The sequence below is a fragment of the Octopus bimaculoides genome, chromosome 15 (assembly GCF_046866305.1).
Source record: "Octopus bimaculoides isolate indiv1 chromosome 15, ASM4686630v1, whole genome shotgun sequence".
NCBI lineage: Eukaryota > Metazoa > Mollusca > Cephalopoda > Octopoda > Octopodidae > Octopus > Octopus bimaculoides.
The window spans coordinates 27,585,870-27,599,191 of NC_142942.1; the positions used below are offsets into that span (position 1 = coordinate 27,585,870).

General features: G+C 39.6%; 1 protein-coding gene across 1 annotated transcript in view; it reads right to left on the reverse strand.

Annotated features, from left to right (window-relative positions):
• The window catches only part of LOC106873751 (uncharacterized), a 524,930-nt gene that overhangs the window by 116,912 nt on the left and 394,696 nt on the right, over positions 1 to 13,322 (reverse strand). The gene's annotated exons all lie outside the window — the stretch shown is intronic.

Genomic DNA, 13,322 nt, shown 5'->3' on the forward strand with positions numbered 1-13,322 from the left:
ATTCTTATTCTAACTATTACACTTTCTATACATCCTCTCCACTACTAATTTGGTCCCCGAGGTAGCAGCAATGATCCACTACCACTAAAGAGCCTTCGAGGCATTTGAGAAAACCAATTTTCTGAATATCTGTAGGTTTTATGACTCTTGTGCATCTTCCATATACAAACATTATTTTCTTTCATAACCTTTCTATTATTCCACTGCACCTCTTGTGTATCCATAGCTTGCACTGGATATACTGTATGGAATTCTTGTATACAGCTTTCCTATACATCAAGCATGGCCATTTACCTGAAGTGAGTACTGTCTGTTTTCTTACTAAAATCTTAGTCTTTGCTAAGTTAATGTTAAAACTCTTAGATTTCCAGTTTTGTTTCCACATCTGAAATTTCTTTTCTTGTTCTGATATAGAATCTGCTATGAGAGCAAGATCATCAGCATATAGGGGCTGCTAGTTTTAACTTCCTCTGTTATGGCTTGGAAGACAATAATAAAAAGAAGGGGACTGAGGTCTGGGCCTTGATGAATGCCTACCTATACACCAAATTCTTCACTGTACTCATGGTTAACTCTCACCTTACTAATAGTTTCTCTGTACATGACCTGTACAGCTTTCACAAGCCACTCATCTACTCTTAGCCTCCTCAGAGCCCACCTACTGTATCACACAGTAGGATACTCAATCAAAGGCTTTCTCTTGATCAACAAATGCCAAGTATAACAGTTTGTTCTTAGCCAAATACTTCTCTTGCAGTTGCCTGACTATGAATATAACATCAGTAGTGCTTTTCCCTGGAACAAGCCAAACTGCATTTTGTCTAGCCTAATTCTTCTAATTAATTAATTGAGCTATAACTCTCTTGATACACTGTCTGGCAATCTGGAACACCATATGCTTTAGAACACTGGCAAAACTGTTACTTTCTGTTTCTCCTTTTGCAATGTACATCTGCCACCTAGCTTCTTTTCTAACTACATGATACAATTCTTTACTGTCAGTATTTTTCCAGTTTTTTCCAAGCCTGTCTCTTCATTCTAAAGACACAGCTTACTTTACTGTTCAATCATTACATCACCCTTGGTCTGGTTGGAATTTTGCAGCTGCAGATTGGTTCTGTCACTCTTAATTAGTTTTCTTGAAGGAACTTCCACTTCTCTTCAATGTTATATATCTCCTCCTTACTGTAAACTGCTTCAACTATTACTTCTCTAAATTTCTGACTGTTCACTGGATCTTTAAACTCCCATATTTTGTTTTTCTAGATTGGTTTCCATTACTTAAGTCTTCTAACTTCAAGTTGAAAGTAACTAACCACTTTATATGTCTCAATTTATGTATCACAGTATTGACCAGCTCATCAGATGCTGTTATACACCACTGGTCACAATGCATTTCCAATTCTGTCCTGATTGCACCATTCTTTTCCATCTTGACTTAAACTGCTTGACTAAATTGTCTTCCCATCATCATGGAGGCCTTTTCCAATATCTTGGATACTCCTTGGCAACTGCACAGAATCAACCTGTTGTGTGTAAACCTTGCAGCATGTTCAGCTAAGCAGAAATTGTGCTTTCAGTAATCTGTAATCATATTCTTCACTCTGTTCCCTTCTCAAATTATCTCATTTCAAATGTGCTCTCTTAGTGATGTTCCTAGGATGAATTTTTCCAAGGCCCTTTGTGTTATAACCAAATGATAGTCTATTCTTTTCATAGCAGCCTATGTTTCACTAGCATATAAGAGCACATTCCTTGAATTAAATGCCTTCCATCATGCCCATATTCTCTTTGAATTTTCAGCATCCATATCTCCGTGCATATTCAATGAGTGTCCTTTCCCATCTCTAAATGTGCTGTATCTTCCGATTGCATGTATTTTGTTTATGTGTGGTTCATTTTAAGATCTACTGCTCAGCTCTGAGTGATGGGAAATTTTAAAGCAAAGGATGGAAAAGGATGACAGGGAGAGAAATATGTTGGTAAGTTTGGATCAGGAAAGAGAAACAAAAAGAGAAGAATGTATGGTTATTATGGCAGAAACAAGAATATTTTACATTAGGAACAGCTACATAGGAAGCAACCTGGAAGTGGATGGACATGGATAGCCTCTAAGTACCCAACAAAAAATTGAAATTGACTACATTGTGGTCAAATGGTACATATTACAGGACATTTCAGTAGTAGTTCTATTCAACACAGGCAGTGATCATCATTTGCTATTGGTAAAGATCATGATCAATGAAATCAGAGAGAAAAAAGCTCTGCATATCTCAACAAAATATCATGTCAAGACCTTTGATGGGAAACAGTTACAGGAAGCTATCAAGAAAAATTTGGTGTCAATTTGAAGACTAAATTTGCTGGTCTAGAAAATTAAAAGCTGCATATAGAAAGCAAAAGCTGCAAATCAGCAGGAGCCTAGAGGAAGAATCTCAGAGGAGAAGAAGAAAATTGTAGAGAAACAGAAAATGATGAAAAGGAACATGAAAGATAGCCTCAAGTATTCTGTTCTCTGCAAAGCAATCACAACATTTATAAAATGACTTCAAGGATTTTAGACTGAAGAGATTGATGCCAGCTGTGAAAGAAAGGAAAAGTTTTAAAAAATGCAGGAGAGGGCTGACACTCTATAGCTCAGAAGTTACAATACTTAAGAACAAGGATAGGCTCATGGTGACAGACAAAAGAGAGATGGAGGAGGTATGCAAAACCTTCCATACCAACTTTTTAAAACCATCTGTAAAGCTTGATTCCACACCACTACAAATGCCAGAAATGTCATCTATTCTGATCAATGAAATTGAAAATACCCTCAAACAGATGAAATAAACAAAGCTCCTGGAAAAGATGGCATCACGACAGAAAGTTAAGATGTAAAGGTGAAGAGCTGTGGAAAATCCTTGTTCTATGCCAAATCACTTTCTGAAGGAGGGTAAAATATCCTCACTGTGGAAAGAGTCAAATACCATCCTGCTCTATAAAGAGGATGATAAAAAAGATTTAAAAAACTATCACCCCATATGCTTCTTGTCTCACCTCAAAAAGCTGTTTGTCACCAGACTATCAAAACACCTTGACTACCAACAGTCAGGAGAGCAAGCAGATTTCCATAAGAACTATAGTATGATAGATTATGTATTCACTCTAACACAGTTCAAAAAACGAGTGAACAAATACAAGCATCCTCAGTGTACTTGGAAAAAGCCTTCGATAGCATCAAGATGAATGCAGTGTTGAAATCTCTGGAAATGCAAGGTGATGAGAGGCAATACATCAAACTGCTCAGAGATATAAACCTTGGATACACAACAGATATAGCTCTGCTGTCATCACCAATAAAGATCCCAACTGAGAAGGGTAACAAGCAAAGAGATACCATCTCTCCAAAGCTCTTTACCACATGTCTAGAAATGGTCATCAAGGACACTAACTGCACAAGTGGTATGAACATCAATGGTGAGCAACTAACACACCTCCAATTTGCAGATTACAGTGTACTCATCACTGAACTACAGACCAGCTGCAGACCATGCAATTACTGAATTAGTGTCTGTATATATATATATATATATATATATATATATATATCATCATCATCATCATCGTTTAACGTCCGCTTTCCATGCTAGCATGGGTTGGACGATTTGACTGAGGACTGGTGAAACCGGATGGCAACACCAGGCTCCAGTCTGATTTGGCAGAGTTTCTACAGCTGGATGCCCTTCCTAACGCCAACCATATATATATATTTATTATTAGTCCATAACTTTTCACCCCTTGCTGTGCTGTCATCTCCTACTCTCCCTTACCTCCCCCAATTCACATGTATAATTTATCACTCATACCCCTTATCCACCGTTCACACCATCTACCATTGACTCTACCCAATTTCTAGAGGTGTCACCCACTCTTCCCCATCTTCCCTTTGACATATACATATCCTTCAGCACCTGTTTTTCATTCATTACATCCAGCCCCTCACCTTTTCACATTCTCTAACTCTCTATACACTCTTGCAACCTTTACACCACTCACATCCTGTCTCTTGCACAGGGATCCACCCTGATACCTCATCACCAGTAGTTTTAACTCTTCAGTTTGACCCCCACTTACTCCTACTCTCTCTTAAGTAATGCGATTAACCCTGTAGTGTCTCTACAACAAGAAATGAGTCGGGTTCTTTCATCCTTTAACCTCTTATCTCCTAGCATAAAGCTGCCTTCATCTCTACTGTAGTACCACTAGTCTCAAAAGTTGCATGGCAACCTCACATGTGCTGGAGCAACAAAAAACAAAACAATTGGTATACTCTGCAAAGTGGTTGGCATTAAGAAGGGCATCCAGCAACAGAAACGAAGCAAATCTTAAATCTCTGACATGCCAGATCCTGTCAAACTGTCTAACCCATGTCAGCATGAAATATGGCTGTTAAAAATGATGATGACAATAATGATGACAATGATGATGAATATATTTACATATATGTGTACATGTGTTATATACATGCATATCTTATACATCTAGATATAGAATTAATGTATAAACGTCATAAAATATATATACAGCAATTAAAAGCTCAATAACAAATCATTAAACAACAATATGTCATTACAATGCAGTCAATTCTGGTGGAAGGAACTTGCATGAAAAAACAAAATTGGCTAAAATGATTAATGAAAATATTATATCTCTTAATAATAAGCATAGTGTTTTTATATATTTGTCCAAAATCACGCAGTAGGAGGGAGTAGGAGAAAGAGTAGTATAAGTGAAGCGAAAGGAGTGAAAATAGTAATTCAGTGAAGAAGAAGTAGCGAGAGTAATAGCCATGACTGAGAAGGAGTGAGAGAAAGTAATAGCAATGAGTGAGAGGAATTGACAAAGAGAGCATCATGTATCTTCTACTATAATAATACTCTTGTGTTTTTCCCCGTCACAACATATGAATGAGAAAGGAAGGGATCATAGATGAATAAGGAAGGAAGGGGTGAAATAAAATCAAACAGTGTTTCAACTCTGTGTGAGTATATGTGTGCATGTAAAAGGGAGGTACGTGAATGTTTGTGTGTGTGTGTGTGTGTGTGTGTGTGCAATGGAAGTGAGATGGTGAACATTCAATGCTGAAAAAAAAAAAAATCAAACAGTGTTTCAACTCTGTGTGTGTATATGTGTGTGCGTGTACAAGGGAAGTATGTGAAAGTTTGTATGTGTGAACCAGCATTGAAAATCTGTCCATTTGGTTCTTGAACATCCGTAGCAGGTAAACCTTGGGTGATGACATCAGAAATCAAGGGGGAGATAAATGATATTCGCTTCATTAATTTTATGTCAAGATAAAAACTTGGGTATAAATTGGCCAACAGTTGGAATTGAAATTGGGACTGGAGCAATAGAATGATTACATTACAGAGTTAATTCTCATCCATCCTTAACCACTCATCAAACACCACTGGGGCATATAATCATTATAGACATATTATTGTCATGCTATTCAGCTCTCTATAGTTTTGGACCGCAGGCCTAATTAGCTCTTCACAGGAGCTAGCTTAAGAGTCCACATAGAGTGCGGCTTTTAAGCTAGTTTAAAATAAAAACCAGAAAAGCCTAAATTCCACACTTAGTTCATAATATAATTGTCATAATATGATTGTATTCAACAGCTGTGTCAATGGCATTAAATAATTTATAATTTATAATTATTTATATAATTATGTAATTAAAATACACAATTATTAATTTAAGTGATGTATTATCAGGAGAGAAAATGGTGATTAGGAATTCATTAATAATTTAATACATAGGAGAAATAAAATTTGAAGACAAAAAAATATACATAAATATATATTCTCACAAACATGCATATAAATTGAGATATCCATACACCTAATAGAGTATATTTATATGTGTATATTTCTTTATTGCTCACAGGGAACTAAACATAGAGGAGACAAACAAGGACAGACAAAGGGATTAAGTCGATTACATAGACCCAGTGCATAACTGGTACTTGTTTAATTGACCCCCAAAAGGATGGCAAAGTCAACCTCAGCGGAATTTGAACTCAGAACGTAAAGACAGACGAAATACCAAAAAGCATTTTGCCCGGCATGCTAACATTTCTGCCATAGTATTTTCTGTGTCTCAGTTACTAAATTATTAATAGTTCTCAATAACATCATAAAAACAATTAGCCAACTTATTAAGCTATCAAAATTTGAAAAGAGGAAATTTTTCATTTCAAAGTAACTTATTACAAAATATAAACAGGAATGTAACTTTGTCTCTTTACTTTCTTAACTTCTCTTTCTTTCTCTCTCTTTTTCTCCCTCTCTTTTAATTTCTTTGTTTCTTCCTTATTCTCCTTCTTTCCCTCTCATTCTTTCTTTCTTCCTTCTTTCTTTTCTTACTCTCCAAAACACAAACACCCCAAATTCCCAGGTACTATCTGTTCTCTGTTCCTTCTCTTCCATCATTTCAGAAAGCAGATTAATTTCTTACAGCCATTTTCATTAAAATTTGCTATTGTCACTTTCTCAAACTATGCGACAGAAGTCTCTAAAGAATATCTCTCCCTATCTGCCTCGCTTTTATGGCCTAATCCTCTGCTTTATTCTGTCTCTCTTGATCCCGGAGCAAACGCCCTCCCACCCCCTCCACCAGTACCGTAAGTCCCTGGCTGTCTCCCATGAACACTTTTAAAGGCTCCCCCCCCCCATTTAAGGTATATCTCCTATGTAAGGTTGCGATCATATGGTGCAAAATATTGTGTAGTGGATGCAGGTTGAAATGAATGCTACTGATTCTTTATGAATTCTGCAAAATGCAAGCTCTCTTTTCAGGTACATGACACGGCCGTTCTCCACCCCAGGGTCCCATGTGCCCATACCTCCCACACCCTCAGGGTTGGCACTCTCAACATCGGCACACTGAAAGGTAGGTCTGGTGAGATTGTTGAAATGCTTGAACGGAGACGTGTCGATATCTGCTGCCTCCAAGACGTAAAGTGGAGAGGAGGTTCCGCTAGGTTCCTCACAGGAAAAGAACACAGGTACAAGATTTTCTGGGCAGGGAACACAGACGGGGTCGGGGGCGTGGGTATACTTCTTGAAGAGAAATGGGTGGATAAGGTAATCGAGGTAGTTAGAGTATCCGATAGAATACTAAAGATTAGATTAGTCCTTCACCATGGGTTAGCAACCATTATCTTGGCCTATGCCCCTCAGCCAAGGCTACCCAACGGTCAGAAAAACCAATTTTATGACACCTTCCTGCAGACTACCTCGTCGACGAATGACAGGGACCTTCTCTTTGTGGCTGGTGACTTCAATGGTCATGTTGGACAACATTCAGGGGGCTTCTATGGCGTACATGGAGGCTATGGTTTTGGTTCCCGCAATGAGGAGGGAACCAGGCTGCTGGAGTTCTGTGACACAAATGACCTTATGGTTTGCAATACTAACTTCAGGAAACCTGCCAGTCACCTAGTCACCTACTGTTCTGGCAGACACTCTAGCCAAATTGACTACATCCTCGCCAGAAAAAGGGAAAGATGGCTGCTTATAAATGCCAAAACCTTCCTAGGCGAAGAATGCACTCCACAACATAGACTAGTAGTTAGTGACTTCAGGATTAGGGCCAAGTGGTTGCCCAGAAGACAACCAGCTTGGAGGAGAAGGGTCTGGAAGCTCAAAGATCCTGTGAATGGACAGAGATTTAGAGAACTATCACTTGAGGTCTTTGACGGAAAAGAAGGGGAAGTAGCTTCACACGATGTAGAAGACAACTGGACGTTTCTACGGGACAACCTGCTGAGGGCCACTGACCAGATCTGTGGATGGTGCAAAGTCCCCTCTCGACCCAAAATAATGTGGTGGTGGAACAATGTTGTTGACAGGGCTGTTAGACAAAAGAAACAGGCTTGGAAGGACTGGAAGAACGGTGGTAGCAGGGAATTGTATCAGACTGCCAGAAGGGAAGCTAAGCGACAGGTTTATTTAGCCAGAAGGGAAGCAGACAAGAAAAAATTTGCCAACGTTCTGCGTCGTGAGGACCAAAGACTTGAGGTATTTTGTGTTGCAAGACAGTGTGTGAGAGAGAATCGTGATGTCGTGGGAGAGAAATGTGTTCGCATGGATGATGGTATGCTTGCACTAAACGAGGCTGCAAAGAAAGAGGTTTGGAGACGCCACTATGAAAGATTGCTCAATAAAGAGAATAAATGGGAGAAAGAGAGTGTGCCGAATGCCAACCCAACAGAGAAACCAGCGATTCGAGTTGACAGTACCATGGTAGATAAAGCTATTAAGAGTATAAAGACAGGGAAAGCCCCCGGCCCTTCAGGAATCACTGCAGAGATGCTCAAAATATCTGGCAGTGTTGGCTATGGCCTAGTTACCCGTATTGTTAACCAGGTGATACACAAAGGAGTCATACCCAATGACTGGTGTAGCAGTACCATAGTCAACTGCTACAAAGGTAAAGGTGACGCTTTAGATACAAATAATTACAGAGGTATCAAGTTGTTAGATCAGGTAATAAAAGTCACAGAGAGGGTCATAGCCCAACTAGTTAGGGAGAGAGTCAGTTTAGATGAGATGCAGTTTGGGTTTGTGCCAGGGAAAAGCACCACTGATGCTATATTTCTGGTAAGACAGCTGCAGAAGAAATACCTAGCCAAGGATAAACCTCTGTACCTAGCTTTCGTTAACATGGAGAAAGCCTTTGACAGGATCCCCCGATCCGTTATCTGGTGGTCAATGAGGAAACTAAGGATAGAAGAATGGTTAGTGAGAGCTGTGTGAGCCATGTACAGAGATGCTGTCAGTAAGGAGAGGGCTAGCAACGAGTACAGTGAAGAATTCCAGGTAGAGGTAGGGGTCCACCAAGGTTCAGTCCTCAGCCCTCTCCTATTTATCATAGTCCTCCCGGCGATAACAGAGGAATTCAAGACAGGATGCCCCTGGGAGCTCCTCTACGCTGATGACCTTGCTGAGTCACTATCAGAACTAGAGGAGAAGTTTCAGGTGTGGAAGCAAGGACTAGAATCGAAGGGCCTTAGAGTCAACCTAGCTAAAACCAAAGTCCTTATAAGTAGGAAGGTAGAAAAAACAAACCCCTTCAGGTAGATGGCCCTGCTCGATCTGTAGAAAAGGCGTAGGTAGAAACTCTATAAGATGCACCCAATGCAAGCTATGGACACATAAGTGGTGCAGCAATATCAAAGGAAGGTTAACTAGGAAGTTAGTTTTTGTATGTAGCAGATGTTCAGGAGCATTAAACACTAAAAATGTGCAGAAAACAACTTCTGCCACATTCCAGGGAGAAAAACTAGACGTAGTCGATAGCTTCCGCTATCTAGGTGACCAAGTTTGTAGTGGGGGAGGGTGCGCTGAAAGTATAGCTGCTAGAATAAGAATAGCCTGGGCAAAGTTCAGAGAGCCCTTACCTCTGCTGGTGACAAGGGGCCTCTCAGTCAGAGTTAAAGGCAGACTGTATGACGCATGTGTACGAACAGCCATGCTTCATGGCAGTGAAACATGGGCAGTGACTGCTGAGGACATGCGTAGGCTCACAAGGAATGAAGCCAGTATACTCCGATGGATGTGTAATGTCAGTGTGCATACTAGACAGAATGTTAGTTCCTTGAGAGAAAAGTTGAACTTACGAAGCATCAGTTGTGGTGTGCAAGAGAGACGATTGCGCTGGTATGGTCATGTAGCGAGAATGGATGAGGATAGCTGTGTGAAAACGTGCCACACCCTAGCGGTTGAGGGAACCTGTGGAAGAGGTAGGCCCAGGAAGACCTGGGATGAGGTGCTGAGGCACGACCTTCGAGGCGATGACTTCTGATCGAGAAATCTGGAAATATGCTGTGCGTGAGAAGACCCAGCAAGCTAAGTGAGACCTAAATCCAAGGCCTCAGCCAGCCCACTTATGCGTACTTTCCTTCATTGGACACTAAACTCCACTTGCGAAGACCTGTTGAGGCAAGTGAAATCGAAATCGATTTAGATTCAACGACTGGTACCCATGCCAACGTCGTCTCCTTCATTGGACACGAAACTTGGCTTGCGAAGACCTGTTGGGGCAAGTGAAAGCAAAATTGTCATGGCACCTGTGCCCAGCATCGCCTCCCTGGCACTTGTGCCGGATGGCATGTGTAAAGACGTTCGAGCGAGATCGTTGCCAGTGCCGCCGAACTGGCTCCTGTGCAGGTGGCACGTAAAATACACCATTTTGAGCATGGCCGTTGCCAGTACTGCCTGACTGGCCTTCGTGCCAGTGGCATGTAAAAGCACCCATTACACTCTCGGAGTGGTTGGCATTAGGAAGGGCATCCAGCTGTAGAAACTCTGCCAAATCAGATTGGAGCCTGGTGTAGCCATCTGGTTCCACCAGTCCTCAGACATGGAAAGCGGACGTTAAATGACAATGATGATGATGATGATGATCATCATATCTTGTTTGATTTAGTACCTTTCTTTCTAGTTTTTCAATGTTTGGGCATCTGTCCATAGTTGGTGTATAAGTTATTGAAGACTAGACCTACTCTTAAAAACTTCTAGAAGTTCTCTAATTATAGCTGCTTTCTCTACAGCCCTCCAAAATCATCTAACTGCAAAGTGATCTTTGACTATAACTTTTCCTGCATCAAGATCATATATCTCATATTACCCCTCTCTGAAGTCATTGTCCTTAGTGACTTCAATGCTTATAACTCTTCTTGTTTTTCACTCTCATCCCATACTGATGGCACTATTGCATAAATTTATCATTTGCAATGTCTCACTCTTAACACCAATTAGTTCTATCCACTACATGCAACCTTAACCAACACACAGACACTGTGAAAACACCTTCCATGAACTTTTCATCACTAACACTGGCCTCTACCAAACCATTACTGTCTCTACATTATTAGGTCATCTAACCACAGCTTTATTGTTACTACTCACCATACTCTGCTAATTCTAACTATCTTGAGCAGAGCATGTACACTGTCATTTGCATCTAAATCCACACTGCACACGCGTGGTAAATTACCTACAGAATTAGGTCTTCCTAATTCACTATGCTCACCACCTTGTACAGATATAATACACCAAGTTAAAAAAACATCTCTTGTCACTTCAAAGCAACAAAATGTTTAACCCTGACAATATCTCTTTATTCTCCAGCAATGTAGCTCAGAGCAACTCCCTATTCTCTCCAAACACTTCAATTGCTTTTTCTCTCTTGCTACAGGGACTACCTCCAATCTTTGAAAACATGCCACAATGCATTCTTCTCTGACCCTGTGAACTATCATTTTAAAAATCTAACTTCTAACATTTCAAAGGTGATGAAATCAGCCTTCTCCAACATCTCAAAACATTCTCCCATTTCAATGACACCAGTAGAACTTCCACAGAGCTAGTTTCTCCATTAAAATTTACTATTCTTTGTCATTCTCTAGTGGAATTCATTCTTGAAAATTTAGTAAAAAGTGTTGCTGTACTCCACATAAGTAAAGCATTCAAATATGTCTAGTTCTTGAATCTCCTGGAAAAATCTCTTTGGAACTAGTGGTGTCCTGTCAGATCATACTATCATGGAATATTGTTCCCAATAATTTACATGTTTAACTAATGTTCTTTGATTAGTGAATTTACATGTTTAGGGAAAAATAGAACAAAGTGTTATGAGCAATAAACTATACAGTTTAGAACTAATATTTGTTGTAGTATCACCATCACTGCTGAGTTTCCAATAGATAAATTTCTCAGGATGCAGCCTGATAGATTACATGTTAATGTCAGACAATTAACATATGGTACAATGAGTAACAAGAAGTCTAGCTAAGAAACTTAAACTCTTGATCCTCTGGCCATTTTTTGACGTTATGGATCTTAGCTTCCAATATGTTAGTTTGTACTGTATGTTTTCATGCATGGAAACAGAAGTATTTCTTGTTAATTTGATATGCATATGGTCAAACAAGACTGTTTATCAGTCCACACACACAGAGACATTTGTCAGAAACTGTTATCAATAAGTACCTAAATTTATCTTGCATGCATGCACATAATTATTTCTATACAATTTAAAAGACTTGTCACATGGCCAGACACATTTTGAAACATATTCTTCACAATTTAACTCTGATACACAACTAATGTTACATATATGGCAGTGTCTCAGCATAGCCACAACTCACAGGCTGAAACAGGTAAAATAAAAAGTATATAGAAACACAAATATAGAGTTTGGTTTACTAAAAAGACATTTTAACTGTTCATTTTTCTAAACATTTTCTCTGGACATTCTCACTGGGTTGGTATGCACCTTGTATGTGAGGTGGTATCAAAAAATTCCCAGACTAGTTCTGTAGCGTGCCGACAGATGGCAGCACACAGTTGCATGTGCAGTGAGAGCTAGCAGTGATCTTTATGAGGCAGTGTGCAAAGTGACATCACTTTATTTACTTCGCGAGTTGTGAAATTTGTGTTTTTGTGATCATGTGTATGCTGTAATCTACAATTTTTGTCATGGACAGGAAGCTGAGACAAAGAGCCAACATGAAATTAAACTTGGGAAATCTGCTACAGAGACATTGAGCATGTTTTGGCAAGCTTACAGTGATGAGGCAATGGATCGCATGCAATATTTCGAGTGGCATGGGTGCTTCAAAACAGCTACAGCTCAATCAAGAGCATGTTCATGATATCTGCAGTATTGTGCATCAAGAATTTGTCCCTCAAAACCAGACCGTCAATCGAGAGTTCTACTGCGATGTTTCCAAGTGTTTGAGTGAGAATATTCGGTGAAAGTAACCAGATCTGTGGAGCACGAAAAATTGGATTCTTCATGACGACAATGCACCCTGTCACTGAGCTCTCCTCACTCATGTATTTCTTACCAAAAACAACACCTGCACCTGCCCTATTCCCCAGATTTAGCACCTGCAGACTTCCAAGATGAAAAGGCAGCTCAAAGGTTGTCGTTTTAACACCTCTGTCAAGATCAAAAGCGAATCAGAAGGTCCTTGACTTGCTTATGGAAAACAACTTCCAGGCTGGATTCCAAAAGTGACAGGAAAGCTGGGACTGGTGTATTGCTATGCAAGGTGATTATTTTGAAGGAGATGGTTAAAACTTAGGTAAATAAGTTATTTTTTATTAAACATAACTAGTCATGGAACGTTTTGATATCACCTTGTAATTTGTAAGCTATAATAAAACAATATCTTTTAATGTTAGAAAAGGCTCATCTCATACATATTTATAAAACACTTCACTCTTTCTCACCAACAACAATTACAACAAACAAACTGTATACGT